At 35.0% G+C, this 13,994-nt stretch overlaps 1 protein-coding gene and 1 long non-coding RNA gene across 3 annotated transcripts in view; one reads left to right on the top strand and one right to left on the bottom strand.

Annotated features, from left to right (window-relative positions):
* TINAG (tubulointerstitial nephritis antigen) overlaps nt 1–13,994 on the bottom strand; it is a gene marked incomplete at its 5' end in the record, with an annotated part of 95,229 nt that overhangs the window by 18,466 nt on the left and 62,769 nt on the right.
* Nucleotides 6,209–13,499, top strand: LOC129059962 (uncharacterized). 2 transcript variants are annotated; one of them, XR_008526219.2, is made up of 3 exons: nt 6,209–6,293; nt 11,687–11,860; nt 13,209–13,499. It is a non-coding gene; the product is annotated as an uncharacterized LOC129059962 (long non-coding RNA). The 2 variants fall into 2 exon arrangements; XR_008526220.2 differs by having other exon boundaries at nt 13,343–13,474.

The raw sequence follows: 13,994 nt of genomic DNA, 5'->3' as shown, positions 1-13,994 counted from the left end.
CTACAAGTTAACATATGAAAACATTAACTCTCTGCCAAAGGCAAAGATAACTTTGTTCAGTGTTGAGTAGAAATTTCTTCTTGACATGGGAGTGTAGAATTTACGGCAAAATCAGCAGGTGCAGTCATACAGCCATGAAAATCTCATCTCTGCCTATTCTAGGAGCAGCACTTGGTCCAGTGTGACTGAAGAAAAGGGATGGGAGTGGTGGAGAATGAAGTCAGGCAGGTGTGGCTCAGTCCTCCAAGATGGTTACCAGACTTGGCATTTACAAAGTTGGTGATAAAGAGCCATTTGAATATGGAATGTGACATGATCCAGATTATCTTTTAGAAAGACAGCTCTGGTGTTAGCATAGGGTATAGTCTCCGGGAGAGCTGGCTAGAAGCAAAAGATTTATGTTGCAATTCAAGCAAGAAATAATGAAATTCTGAATAAGAATGTAAGACCCGTAAAGTAATGTTGTTTGTTCTTTTAACAGTTGTATCCTTAACATCTAGGGCAATGACTTTCACAGAGTTGACCCTAAATAGATATTTGTTGAGCCAGTGAATTGAAGTACCTTGGCAGAGGGAATAAATGAGAGGGAACAAGTTTGAGAACTACTTAGAAGGTAAAAGTGATGGAATTTGTTGGCCAATTTATATGGAAAGAAAGGGATGAGAAAGAGTCAAGGTTAGCAACAGCATTTCAAAGTTGAATGAATAGGTACACCAAATGTGCACTACTTGAGGTGCACTTCATATTATACAGAGATGTGTTTCTGATTATCCAGTTAGTTTATCATTGCCTAAGACAGTGGTTACAGAATTGCTTCACCTTCTTCTGGATTTTCTCTACTGTTATGGCTCTACACATAGACCACTAAATTAATGGCTTTTCTGTGTTTCTGACAAACAATAAGCCTAAGAATGAAGAAAAACTAATTTCCAAAAGAAATTCTGAAACAATCTTTCTCTACAGGAATTCTTCTGTGATGAGAATAATGATTTCCTAACTCACATGTTAAGAACACATTTGCTTAGGGATTGGATTCCTTAAAGCCAGTCTCACAACCATCTAAGAACCTGGAGTTAGAAGAAAAAGAAAAATAGTTTTATTTTATTATGATGGTAGGTATATTACACTGTAGCAGAATCACTCAGACAAAAATGCTGCAATATTTCGGAAGATTTGCTATTTCTGGGGTCTCTGCATGTACCCAATAGACTGATAACAGGGATTCAAACTCATGTTTTCTGGGCAGACAAACTCTGTGTTAGTGAATATAGATCCAGACAGATTAAAAAAACAGTTTTAAAACAGTGGACATGTAAAGACATTTTATACAGGATACCCTATTTGAACAGGAAATTTTGGAGCAAAACTAGGAGCAAATATATCATATAACCTGATATGGAACTCCAACCCTTCTTATTAAGGAAATGAAACTCAGATAGGCTATCAGGATAAAGAAACCACTAGATGGGCTTCAAGTCAATAACAATCATACGACTACACTGGATATAGGATTTTGCTTTTAGAGGTAAGACTGCAGATAGAATCTTAGTTCCCATTACACAAAGATTTGAAAGATAACTGCAGGAAGAATAAGGAAAAGATATGCAGGCTTTTATTTTCTCGTACATGTTCTACCCGAGATGCTTAGGAACTTCATTTTTAAGAAAAGCTCATGCCTAGTAAATGAAGTGGTATTGAATATGAGAAAGTGCTAATTAATGCTAGATCAAAGATGGGTAGAAATAGACTCCACAGGAAAGCAAAATGAAATGTGGGCATTCCCTACCACCTCTTAATTTTCTACTTGAGCAAAATATTAATCAAGCTAGCATTCAATATATCTAAGATCAGGTACTTTTATCGATATGTTCTGCCAGGAAGCTACAAATTTTATCACAGATTGAGGAGCAGATGATGGCTCATGAAATAGCATTTTTTGCATGAAAATATTAATATCACACATGAGCCTGTGTACCTAATGTTAATTATCTAAACAGCTTTATACAATGCCTACCATATTCCTTATATCCTGATGTATCAGTCAGCAAGAAGATTACAAGCGTAGTATCACATGTAATTTGACCTATGAAAAGAAGTATGGAGAAAATTGATAAATGTGTGTGCCCAGTTCATACTCTGGTCAGAATGACCTGCTGTAGAACTGACAGAACTGTCCTTCTGTATTTACTATGCTGACAGAATATGCATTAAAACATCTACACATCTACAACAATGTAACATGTGCTGAGCAAAGAGAGAGCAAAGACCAAAATCATGTATCATGATCAATGACAATTGACTAGGGTAATATCTTATGAAGAGAAACTTTAAGGGAAAATTTTATCCCTTTGATGTTAGGAATAGAAATGGCTTTTTACCCTCTCATACAATCTTAGCACTGGAAGGAGACTCAGAAATTATAGCATACTATAAGGGTTGGCCAGCTATGGTTTACAGGCAAAATCTAGCCTGGGATGGCTGTTTTTGTTAATAAAATTTTATGGAATATCCATGCTCATTTATTTGCATATTGTCCATGTCAGCTAATGGCAGAATTGAGTAGCCAAGACCCCACGGCCCACAAAACCAATCAGACTCTAATTCAATTTATATATTTCATAGATAAAGGGACTGAGGCCCAAAAGGTTAAATAACATTTCAAGATTATATGTTTAAGTGGCTAAATTATCACTAGTGTCTTAGAAGCAGATAATAACACAAGCAATAAAAATTAGGACTAGGAAAAGGCAGAAAAGAGTAGAATCGTTTCTAGCTGTGGTGAAGAGGAAAGGCATAATAAGCCTTCCATAATCTGTAGAAGATGCCAGGGGAAATGAATGCATATCTGAGAGAGAAGAGCATCAAGTAATGTAAGGAGCTGGCCTTCATGCGTTCACAGAGAAATTGTGAAAGTTTTGGAAGAAAGAGAGGTTGTAGGCAGCCATAGGAAGATAAAACTAGTGATGGTGAACAAGATACATTAATAAATGGAAATGTATGGGGTTGGAGGTAGGGGAAACAGTTGGGTCATTATAGCAATATTCTAACCAGGGTTGCATTTATCACATTCAAGTCTCATTTGTATCAAGAAATGTAATAAACACAATTGTTACATTGATGGGAATGGAGAAGAGTAATATTTAATGCATTTATCTTAAGGATCAAAATAAATCAAAGTTGTCACTTTATGCCACAGCTAGTACTCATTAATCATGTGCAAAATTTGTTTTTTCTGTAGCCCTTTCCTTTTTATTGTAGCTCAGACTTGGGCTGACTTTCTCTTTGGTCTTATTGAAGTAATCAGTAATATCCTAGATATTTCTGTGCAGAGAAGACATTGCAAATTGCCATATGCCAACATATGCCTTTTAACAAAACTCTTGGTTCATTCATTCATCAGAATTGTCATGTATACGTGTGTGTGTGTGTGTGTGTGTGTATATATATATATATAAAATATATGTATTTATATAATATTCTTGGAGCATCGGATAAAATCCTAACCCTAGATTCTGCAATGGTAATCTCATATCACATGCATATACAGACATATAGTAATAACCCAGCAAGTGCTCTCTTTTTCATGGGACAACCAATCCATATTTCAGTTGACAGAGAAAAGTCAGAAGCCACCTTACCGCTTAGCCCTGATGTCCTCTCCCTCCACCCCCAAATCTCTGGAAATTCACAAACATAAACTTTCTAAATTGCTGTGTGAATTCTATTATATTTGATAATTTGAGAGCAACGCCTATGACAGAGGTATTCGATTATAAAATAAAATCGCCAAAAAGTATTAAGCTAACTTTGGAAGGTAGCACTGTACCAGAGGCTAATAACGTTTTATTTCACAGGCATCCCAAAATCTGAAGTGTCTATAGACATTAAAACTAGTTGAGGCTGGGCTCAGTGGCTCACGCCTGTAATCCCAGCACTTTGGGAGGGCAAGGTAGGTGGATCACCTGAGGTCAGGAGTTCGAGATCAGCCTGGCCAACATGGTGAAACCCTGTCTCTATTAAAAATACAAAAATTAGCCAGACATGGTGGCATGTGTCTGTAATCCCAGCTACTCAGGAGGCTGAGGCAGGAGAATTGCTTGAACCCAGGAGGCAGAGGTTGCAGTGAGCCCAGATCATGCCATTGTACTCTAGTCTGGGCAACAAGAATAAAACTCCGTCTCAAAAAAAAAAAAAAAACACACACTGGTTGAAAGCCATTTTATAAACCTGCTAAAGCATAATCTCAAGCTTTGTATAATCCATTGCTCCCAGATCTCTATAAATTTAAGGAACTGCCTGTAATCACCTTCCCTAATTGAATAATTGTGCATGCACCACATCTGTCCTTGGTATTTCCCAACTAAAAAAGTTTTGTTTTCTAGCACAGTGATTTAATGCAATCCAATAGAGGTTAAGTGTAAATGACCAAATTCCCACCACTTATGTGGCTTTCTTAAACAAAGTGAATCACATTATCTAAGATCATAAAAAATTTTATCGCATTTACCAAAGAAATTATTTCTTCCTGTCATTACATTTCTCTTTTCCTTACTACCTTTATTCATCTACCTGTGAAATCAAGGTAAGGTAGGTCAAAATTAAATAAATAAATAATAAATTTTAAAAATAAATGTAAAATTATATCACATCATAGATAAGTACTCATTAATATCATAATTAGAATCGTAAATTCTATTTTTTTAATTCTGAAAATACATTCAGAGTAATAAAAAAGTTAAAGAACATTTGAATTTTAAAAACTAAAGAAAGTATAAAGTGAGCATAAAGGGGCAGACACACTGTCTCATTTAATCCTCACAATAAGACAGAGGGAAACTTATTATCCCAGTGGAACAGATGAGAAAACCGTGATGTAGAGAGATCATACGACCTGCCTGAGATCACCCAGCGAGGACAGAACTAGAATTTGAATCTAAGCTTGACCCCAGTATCCTCGTTCTTTATGCTATAAAGCATTCCTTCACAATCAAGACTAGTCCTACACTTGACCTCAAGTCAAAAAGTTTTCTCTCTCTCTCTCTCTCTCTCACACACACACACACACACACACACACACACAGGTTTTGTGACTTTTTTTGGAATGTAAAGATAGCTTTCTAAGAATTCTTTTAAAAACAACACTCCTACAATGTCTTTGCCTGAAACAACACTCCTACAATGTCTTTGCCTGAATAAAAATAAAGTTTTTCCTTCTTATTGTTGTTATTTCCCTTGTCTTGCTTTGTTTTGTAATAGGTCAGTTCATAGCAATAGCACTTACAGAGTGGAACAGACCTGATCAGTGTTTGAGATGATGAATCAGTGAAGGACCAGTGTCAAACAAGACAAAACAAATGGAACACCAACTGTTCTGTCAAGTTGATTCAGTACTGACAGACAAGGCAGCATGATTCAATCAGCACTGAAAACAGAAAAAATATAAAGCCCATCTATCAATTTCAACATCCCCAGGGCCCTCTGCACCTCTACTCTTCTGACAGTGAGTTCAGCTCAAAAGATCGCAACAGTCCTGTGGGACCTCTCAGTGGCTTCCTTGAGTGACTGATTGATGGCTGCAACAAATCAGAGGGTCATAATTTACTTTATTTTATTCACCAGGGCTCTCCATGTTATTCATCTCCATATCTCCAGCACTAGCAGGTTGCCTGGTATACAACCATCACTCAATAAAATTTGTTGAAAGTTTGAATTAAGAATAAACTTGAGAGTATATAAATAAATGAAATAATTTCTATTTCATATTATATATTTCATAATTTATAATCTATATTGGTTGCATTTTTTTCACTTTGTAGTAAGGTTCAAATATTTTTGGAAGTCATTCAACATAACAGCCAAAGGATTTTCTTAGCCTTCATGTAATCTTTTCTTTTCACCACCTTTAGTACACGCACAATATAGAAATATATTAATGCCAAGTAAAATCACATAACAGAAATCATATTTGTCAGGACTTAAGGTGGGCATAAAATAATATTGTAATGAAATTTGTGCATGCAATTATAACAGCAGACACGAATTCAAAGATTCAGCAAGAAGAACCAACTGTCATTTATTTATTTCCTTTTCTTCAGACTTCAATGGACATTTTTTTAGTCCTTGTTTTATTTGATACCTCAGCAACATTCCACACTACAGGCCATTCCTGCCTTCTTAGAACTCTCTTTCCCCTAGGCCTGTGTGACATCAAATCCTCATTGTTTTCCTCTTCCCTATTTGGCCATTTCTTTTCAGTTTTCTGATAATCTTCAGTAATTTAAAAACTTCTGGAGGTAATTATAAGGTACCTTTTCAACGAAAAAATTCAGATTAAACTATCTGGCCCTAAAGCTATATGGGGTAGAATTAATTTATTTCTTCAATGATTTACCCTATAATCATTTACTTAATCTAATTTTCAACTCAGATTAAATTTATGTGTTTCTAGAAAATTAAATCATAAGGATTGATGAGCTGGCTGTATTAATATCATAATGGCAGTACTTATAATGATATTTAAAATAGTAACAGTTGTTGCTAACTCTGTGTATAGTGCTTCAATTATTTAATGCTGTTCTAACTGCTTCCCATACACTAACTCAACACCATGCTCCTAGTCCTAATACAGCCAAAAATATTCCTAAACATGAAATGTATAATTTTAAAATGTACCTTAATAACAAGATTCTAATGTTTTAGCTCAAAACTCCTGGATTATATTTTTAAGTTTTAAAATTTATTTCTATAGTATACATATAGAGATTATCACATATATGTGTGTTCTTGCATTCTAAAGGTTCCAAACAATTTAGTAAGCATGAAACAAGCTTTTGGATTTCTTTTGAGTTGTTTTAATGTGTATAATAGTGTATTTCTTTCCATATCAATAGACCAAAGTTCTTTTATTTTCCAAATTTTACTAATTTTCTCTATCACTGAATGTCATCTTTTTACAAGCAAAAAGTGATTTTCTCAAAATTGTGTGAGAGTTACTGCATATGGAGATGAGTAAGCTCATGAGGAGCAAGCATATTAAGTGACTTACTTTCAAACACCAGCCTTACAGCTCAAGTTTCGAATCTTCCTACAAACATTACATATTGAAATAACTCTTGAATTCTGGGGCTATTTTGCAAGTCATAAGAACCAGTATTTTTGTACATTGATTTTGTATCCTGAGACTTTGCTGAAGTTGCTTATCAGCTTAAGGAGATTTTGGGCTGAGACAATGGGGTTTTCTAGATATACAATCATGTAGTCTGCAAACAGGGACAATTGACTTCCACTTTTCCTAATTGAATACCCTTTGTTTCCTTCTCTTGCCTAATTGCCCTGGCCAGAACTTCCAACACTATGTTGAATACCAGTGGTGAGAGAGGGCATCCCTGTCTTGTGCCAGATTTCAAAGGGAATGCTTCCAGTTTTTGCCCATTCAGTATGATATTGGCTGTGGGTTTGTCATAGATAGCTCTTATGATTTTGAGATACGTCCCATCAATACCTAATTTATTGAGAGTTTTTAGCATGAAGCGTTATTGAATTTTGTCCAAGGCCTTTTCTGCATCTATTGAGATAATCATGTGGTTTTTGTCTTTGGTTCTGTTTATATGCTGGATTACATTTATTGATTTGTGTATATTGAACCAGCCTTGCATCCCAGGGATAAAGCCCACTTAATCATGGTGGATAAGCTTTTTGATGTGCTGCTGGATTCGGTTTGCCAGTATTTTATTGAGGATTTTTGCATCAATGTTCATCAAGGATATTGGTCTAAAATTCTCTTTTTTGGTTGTGTCTCTGCCTGGCTTTGGTATCAGGATGATGCTGGCCTCATAAAATGAGTTAGGGAGGATTCCATCTTTTTCTAAAATCAATGTACAAAAATCACAAGCATTCCTATACACCAATAGCAGACAAACAGAGAGCCAAATCATGAGTGAACTCCCATTCACAATCGCTTCAAAGAGAATAAAATACCTAGGAATCCAACTTACAAGAGGTGTGAAGGACCTCTTCAAGGAGAACTACAAACTACTGTTCAATGAAATAAAAGAGGATACAAACAAATGGAAGAACATTCCATGCTCATGGGTAGGAAGAAGCAATATCGTGAAAATGGCCATACTGCCCAAGGTAATTTATAGATTCAGTACCATACCCATCAAGCTAACGATGACTTTCTTCATGGAATTGGGAAAAACTACTTTAAAGTTCATATGGAGCCAAAAAGGAGCCTGCATCAACAAGTCAATCCTAAGCCAAAAGAACGAAGCTGGAGGCATCACGCTACCTGACTTCAAACTATACTACAAGGCTACAGTAACCAAAACATCATGGTACTGGTACCAAAACAGAGATATAGATCAATGGAACAGAACAGAGCCCTCAGAAATAATGCTGCATATCTACAACTATCTGATCTTTGACAAACCTGAGAAAAACAAGAAATGGGGAAAGGATTCCCTATTTAATAAATGGTGCTAGGAAAACTGGCTAGCAATATGTAGAAAGCTGAAACTGGATCCCTTCCTTACACCTTATACAAAAATTAACACAAGATGGATTAAAGACTTAAACGTTAGACCTAAAACCATAAAACCCTAGAAGAAAACCTAGGCATTACCATTCAGGACATAGGCATGGGCAAGGACTTCATGTCTAAAACACCAAAAGCAATGGCAACAAAAGCCGAAATTGACAAACGGGATCTAATTAAACTAAAGAGCTTCTGCACAGCAAAAGAAACTACCATCAGAGTGAACAGGCAACCTACAAATTGGGAGAAAATTTTTGCAACCTACTCATCCGACAAAGGGCTAATATCCAGAATCTACAATGAACTCAAACAAATTTATAAGAAAAAAACAAACCCCATCAAAAAGTGGGCGAAGGACATGAACAGACACTTCTCAAAAGAAGACATTTATGCAGCCAAAAAACACATGAAAAAATGCTCACCATCACTGGCCATCAGAGAAATGCAAATCAAAACCACAATGAGATACCATCTCACACCAGTTAGAATGGCAATCATTAAAAAGTCAGGAAACAACAGGTGCTGGAGAGGATGTGGAAAAATAGGAATACTTTTACACTATTGGTGGGACCGTAAACTAGTTCAACCATTGTGGAAGTCAGTGTGGTGATTCCTTAAGGATCTAGAATTAGAAATACCATTTGATCCAGCCATCCCATTACTGGGTATATACCCAAAGGACTATAAATCATGCTGCTATAAAGACACATGCACACGTATGTTTATTGCGGCACTATTCACAATAGCAAAGACTTGGAACTAATCTAAATGTCCAACAATGATAGACTGGATCAAGAAAATGTGGCACATATACACCATGGAATATTATGCAGCCATAAAAAATGATGAGTTCATGTCCTTTGTAGGGACATGGATGAAATTGGAAATCATCATTCTCAGTAAACTATCACAAGGACAAAAAACCAAACACCGCATATTCTCACTCATAGGTGGGAATTGAACAATGAGAACACATGGACACAGGAAGGGGAACATCACACTCTGGGGACTGTTGTGGGGTGGGGGGAAGGGGGAGGGATAGAATTAGGAGATATACCTAATGCTAAATGACGAGTCAATGGGTGTAGCACACCAGCATGGCACATCTATACATATGTAACTAACCTGTACATTGTGCAAATGTACCCTAAAACTTAAAGTATAATAATAATAAAAAAAGAAAAAAAATGATAAAAAAAGAAAAAAGAGAAAAGAAAAAATAAATAAAAATAAATTTGTAGAGACAACAACAACAACAAAAAGAACCAGGAATGATCAATTCAAACATGTCAAATATCTACCTTATTACTTTTGTGATCAGAAAACAGTAAACATTATTTAAAAATATATCTGAATATATTTCATATATTGTATATCATAAATATCTACATGTAGCCTTCAAACGTGTAATAAAAAATGTACAAGCCTTCAAAATTTCAATGTTAAGAATCCCTGAAATACAGCATTTATCTAAAGAAAACAAAACGCAGGGTACTTAATAGTTTTTAAAAAGTAAAAATATCTATATTATCTTCTTTATCAGTTAAAAAAATCAATTTAAGTTGTTCTGAGGTTTTTGTTTTGTTTTTTAATCTCACTTGGAAAAATAAACAAGAAAATAACTACATAAATATTGAGAAAAATGAGAGCAATGAAGCAATGTGTACAATACCTGGTAGTAAAATTAAGTGGAATACATTGAATTATAATAGTGAGTATTTTGAACAAGACACCCCAGAATCAAACCCTAATAAATTTATATAAGAATTTAATAAGCAATAAAATGCATTAAAATAGTGAGGAAGAGGTACATTATTAATTATGCAATATTGAAGCTTTTAGTTCAGAGTTTGAAGAAAAAAATTAGATCTTCACCACACATCATATGCCCAAATATCTTTCAGGCATACTTTTGACATAATTACATAATAATTTAATAATGTATAATAATAATTAATATAATGATTTAATACTATTATTTAATATTTAAATTATTATTTGATTATTACTTAATAATTACTTTAATATATAACATATAATTATATAATATGTTATATATAATACACTATAATATATTATATGTTGTATATTATAACATATATGTAACATAATGTTTAGTATAATATATAACTTAAAAATCTAGAATAAAAGTTAAAATATTATGTAGGTCAAAACCATCAGAATTAAAATTACAAAACCCAACAATAATGGGGTTTAGTCAATATTCTAAAGGGATATTTCTTCTCTATGGACTCAAAGTTTGTGTCCCCCCAAAATTCCTTTGTTGAAATCTTAACTCCCAATGCAATGGTATTAGGAGGTGGGGCCTTTGGGAGTGATTACTTGATGAGGGTGGAATCCTCATGAATAGAATTAGCCCCTATAAAGGACACCACAGAGAGCTCCTTTGTGTGAGGACACAGCAAGACAGTCATTTATGAACAAGAAAGCAGGCCCTTCATCAAACACCAAGTTTGCTGGTACAACAATCTTAGACTTTCCAACCTCCAACACTGTGAGAAATAAATGTTGTGTAGGTCACCCAGTGTATGATATTTTTGTTACAGCAGTCTGAAGGAACTAAGACAGCTTTCAATGCGTAATGAGCTCATACACAACAAGTTTTAAAAACTAGCACTCTACTAGAAAAATGAACAAAGAACAACAATAAAGAGTTCACAGTAGAGGATGCTCAAATTAATAATTAACACGTGCGCCTTTAATTCTGGGCCATTTTCTACTCCAGTTTTCACTTGTACCATCTCTACATCACCTGCACATGCTCAGGTAGGGTTCTTCTCTTTGCTTCTATATACTTTTATGCCATTCATTTCTAAACCAATGAATTTACAATATTACCTGTCCATGTAGCTGTCTCCACTATTAGACTATGTGCACTTCAAGGTCAGGCAAATTTGTGTATGTATTTCCCGGAGCTCATCTTTGCCAAAGTGCATCAGGAAAACATTCCTTTTACTTTTTAAATGTTATTCAGCTTCCACTACTTGCCTTGCAGTTTACTGAAATCCCCTTTCTTTTCTTTGGTCACAGTTTATGAACTCAGATTTATTTCAGAGTAGAATGACTCAGAACTAGGATGCTGAACTGAACTGCTTGCAAATGTAAAAGACATATTGGTCTCTTTATCAGGAACATCATTACAAAGGATACGGGGAAAAGAGATGTCACATGAACACGTCTTAGAATTTACACTGTAAATCAAACAATGTTGCTGCAAAGGCATGTAAGTTAATATAGAAACAATGGAAGAATGTGAAGAAAACTCAAAGACAGTGAAGAAAGCCAGGATTGGCTCCAAGATCAGTAAGTAGTCATCATTAAATAGAAGAATGGTCCCCTGTCTTGGCTTCCTCTTAATATCATTTTTTATTGGATTCCTCCTTGCTCTACACTTACCCATAAGTTCCTTCAGATTCCTTTAATATGTCATATTCTATCTCCCTGTGAGATTAGGCATTTCCTGCTCATATTTCCTGGAGCAGCCTTCTGTTTTCATATATCCTTAATACTTTCTACTTGCCTGACTACATTCCACAGTAGGTGTCACTTTTTCCTGGCAACCTTCCCTGGCCCCCAGATTTGGAATTATGTGCCTTCCTAGATAATGCACATCTTCACTACTCAATGTATATCCCTATGCTATCTCCATCTACACAGTTAAGACATTGGACATTGGCACTTTCTTCTCTCTCTCTCTCTCTCTCTCCCTCCCTCCCTCTTCTCTCTCTCTGGACGCTGAGGACAGAGGCACTATTCTATTGGTATTTGTATTCTTAATGCCTGCCATGGTACTTGACATGTATTATGTGTTTTTAAAGAATTTCTTGTTGAAAAATTAAGCAAATGTTTTAATCTATATATTAAACATGTAGTTCAAAGCAAGAAAGAATATAATTTTAGATATTTAAAAAGCTGCATTTGTTTTTATCCTAAAGAATTTTCTAGTAAAAGAGGGAATAGAGCAATTGCTTGAGAAAACCTAAGAGGCAACCAGACTTTGAGTAATCTTGACACTGGATCTTTCCTTTTCACACACACACACACACACACACACATACACGTACATGTACGCATATAGATACAGTATTCATAGACCATTAATTTTGAAGTCAAATAACCTGAAGAGTTGTCTCAACATTCTCAATCTCTTATTTCTGGCAAAATGAAATAATAATTCCCACCTCATAAGGATTTTAAAAGTATGAGGGTTGTATTTTGTGACAGTTCTACTACAGTTGTTTAGTGATAGTTCTACTACAGTGATTATGGATATAGTTGGTATCAAAAGCATGTATTACTTTATTCATATTTTTGAGACAAAGTCTCTATGTTGCCCAGTCTGTTCTTGAACTCCTTGGCTCAAACAAGTTTTCGCCTCAGCTTCCTAAGTAGCTGATACTACAGACACACACCATTGCACCTGGCTGTTCAAGCTTATAAAGCAGCGATTCTCTAAATTTCTCAGTGAAGACTCTCTAAAGAGAAAACATACAATCTCAGAGACCCTGAGAGATACAGACCAAGGTAGCTCCCTACAAACTCAAAATTTGAATCTCTAATGTTTTTTCCTTTAAAATTTATGCAAATTTGGAATTCTACTCCAAAATATAACTCTATTAAAATGTTCCTGTCAAATCTTTTCATTTTCCAGTCACCTTTGCATTTGAGTGGAGGCATTGAATGAGTTCTAGCCAAAGGAATATGGAGTTGTGGATTGTTTCCGAGTTAAGGCTTTAAGAAGTGCATTTAAGAAGACTTCCTTATGCTCTTCTTCATTGTCCCTAGGCTGGATGAGATCACAACATGTGACCCTCACAGATGATAGATCAAGAAAATGGGAAGAGCTTCAGAGCCCTGAAACCACATAAAGGAGAGTCACCCAACAACTAAAAGCACCCATCCTAAACTATTATGGGAACAAGAAATAAACTTCTATTAATATATTTGAATTATTAAATATTTTGAGTCTATTTGTGGTAGTGGCTACTGTTATTCAAACCAGTGCACCCCACCAAAAAAGAAAAGTGCAAGGAAGAGAGAAGACTTTTGCAATCGAAAGACATTCTAACACCCGAATTAAATGTTATTGCAAAGTCTATACTAATTATCGCACATTTATTTGCATTTGCTAAATAAGCATAGTAGAAATGTTCATTCAACTGTCTTAGACTTCCCCATGCATTAAGAACCTCTAATTAAAACATCTGCTCTGAATTGATCAATTTGCCAGAGGTTAAACATAACATAGCATGAAAATTCAGACTTAGCATTCAGTTGTTTTTCAAAAAGGCAGAGGAAAAAGAAAAGATAAATGGAGAAAAAAAATGGTGGCCCCAATAAAACTATGTCAAATAATTTGTAATTGCCCTAAATAATAATTTATGATCTTGGATTTCTTAAAATTTATTCGTATGGAAAATATGGTAAAAATACATTA

Source organism: Pongo abelii, chromosome 5 (genome assembly GCF_028885655.2).
Source record: "Pongo abelii isolate AG06213 chromosome 5, NHGRI_mPonAbe1-v2.0_pri, whole genome shotgun sequence".
Classification (NCBI taxonomy): Eukaryota; Metazoa; Chordata; class Mammalia; order Primates; family Hominidae; genus Pongo; species Pongo abelii.
This window is presented reverse-complemented; position numbering and strand designations above follow the sequence as displayed.